The sequence below is a fragment of the Cynara cardunculus genome (genome assembly GCF_001531365.2).
Source record: "Cynara cardunculus var. scolymus isolate 2C chromosome LG 2, CcrdV1, whole genome shotgun sequence".
Lineage (NCBI taxonomy): Eukaryota > Viridiplantae > Streptophyta > Magnoliopsida > Asterales > Asteraceae > Cynara > Cynara cardunculus.
Window position 1 is genome coordinate 12,499,326 of NC_037529.1, and position 2,605 is coordinate 12,501,930.

A 2,605-nucleotide genomic window follows, 5' to 3' on the forward strand; every position below is an offset into this window, starting at 1 on the left:
GAGAAGATCAATACATATTTTACAAGATTGTTTGCGGAAAGATAAGGTAATAAAAACTTATCTAAACAATTTTTAGTTACACACAAAGCTTTAGCAATTACAAGAAAAGAAGTTGCTAAAAGAAATATCCTTTACTCAAGCTAGAAGATGCTTGAAGTTAGAATTAGGTTAGAGAGAGAGAGATGCGCGCTCTCTGCATGGAGAAGAAACACTTCTATTTATACCAAGTGCATTAAATGTCTATTTAATGCAATATGGTAGGTTTAGAGTGCGTGTCAAGCCTTAAGAGGAAGTCTTGTAATTTGCTACAGTGAATAGTACAGAAGCACTATTTCTGAGCAAACATCCTTACCTAAAGTTGGTGGACAAAGAGTCGACTAATCGGCTCCGTACCGTACTAACTTCTGTAAGGGTATGAGTTTTGTCCTTTGTGTGCATAAGGACAAGACAACAACAATCGTGCTAAGCAAGCTTACTTTGATCGCTGAATGCTGGAATGATTTGAAGGTCTCATCATCATTCGCTGAAGCTTGAGCAGTCTTCACACATGTGTAGACAGACTTGTAATCACTGAATACCGTTTCAGATCACGTACTCGCCGGTCTCTAATCTTCAGTTTTAGTCTTTAACGTTTGCTGAAGGTTCTTTGGTGTGAGTGTTGTCTTCTTGAAGTATTGTTGTCTCTGATAGATTTACAATGCAAGTTCTTCAACGATCTCTGAACATACTCACTGAAGATCGCTGGAACTGAAAATACAGAAACACAAATACAACGTGAAAGATAAAAGAGATTATCATCAAATCACTGAGAGAGAGGATCAACACTCCAGAATCTTGAAAATTGTAATATGCTTTAGAATCTTTAAAATTGCAAGACTTAAAGGAATTAATGCATCAAACTAGGAACGAAAGGAAGAAAATAATTTTGCATTAAAAAAGATTCATGAAAGATCGAGTAGGATGTTACCAAATATTAAATTTTGTTTACCATTTATTCCCTTACAATTGAAATAAAATAAAATTTTAATATATATTTTTATTTAATTCCCTAAAATAAAGTAAACTAATTTTGACCATTGATCAAGAAAATGGATGGATGAGATTGGTTTACACGGTTTACACAAATGGGGCCGGTTTTTATTTGAACGCTCCTCTCTCTCTCTCTCTCTATATATATATATATATATGGGAGAGATCAAATGCAAACCAAATTATTTGTACAAATCGTATAAATCTCATTCAACCAATGATAATTTTGCTTTTTCTTTTTCATTTTTTTAACTATGAGGGTTGATTGGTCATTTTTATTGGGGAGAGCTTAATTATAGACATTATCATCTTCGTTATATTAATTTTAGAAAACAAATTTCATCAAAATAAAAAATACATTAAACAGTTTCATTTTTACATAGAAATAAAAATATATGAAACAATAAATAAAAATTATAAGAAACATTTTGATCATATTAAAACATTCATGAAAAATAATGAAATCGATCGTTTGTACGATTTGTACAAATGGTTTGGTTTGCATTTGATCCTTCCCCTATATATTACATATAGTCTTGGGATCATATTAAAACCATCTTGTATTCGTGAGACCATTTTTTTTACATTTGAAAGTTCATAGTAAAACACTATAAAGGAAAAGGGAATTTAAGAAGAAATTATATGATTGCCTGCATGTGGATATTTGGGATAATATGCTCTAAATTGTACCTGAATGTTGCTTATGAGTACAAGTTTTGTATAGAAATTTTGAGAAGGAGAAATTTGGTAGCTACTTTTACAATGTAGCTCTTATTATATTTGAGACCGAATGTGTAAATTTGTATTTCTTGTTATATGAAATGCATGATTGTATGCAAATGTAGGACCTGGGGTGTTACAGGTACCACCTAATTATCACACTTCGATGAGAGATTTCTATCATAAGAATCATAATCAGATTACCATATTGATTGGTTATCACATTGTGATAACAATTACTATTACAATAAGATGAACTTATGTATATCACAAAATTATCACAGTTAACACATCTTTGAAGAAGGAATTTAAAATTGAGAAAATCACAATATGATCAAATATGAAAGTACAGTAAATGATGCAAACGTAAGACGTGATCAAATTCTAATCGAAAATCATGAGATAACTACAATTAATTAAAATAACATAAAACTTTTAAAAAGTAACTGATTACGTTACTACCCTTAATGATTTATTTATATTTATTATAATTTAAATTACTAGTTAAAAAGTTGGAGACCCACAACTATTTTCTCATTATTGTAGATCAAAAGGGTTCTCGTTTAAACCATTCCATATATAAATATATAGGGTCAAGTTTAGGGAAAAATCAGAAAAAAATAAAAAATCGAGGAACGTCCTAATAACCATCATCTTTACGGTATGCATATATGCATAACATCTACACATGCATAAAACCAGGAAATATCTCCAATTACTTGTATGTATGTGTACACACTATATAGATGAACAATCATTAGGGTGTTCCTCAGTTTCTTACTTTTTGGGGGTTTTCCTGAACCTCTCACACACACAAACTCTCTCTCTCTCTCTCTCTCTCTCTCTCTATATATAT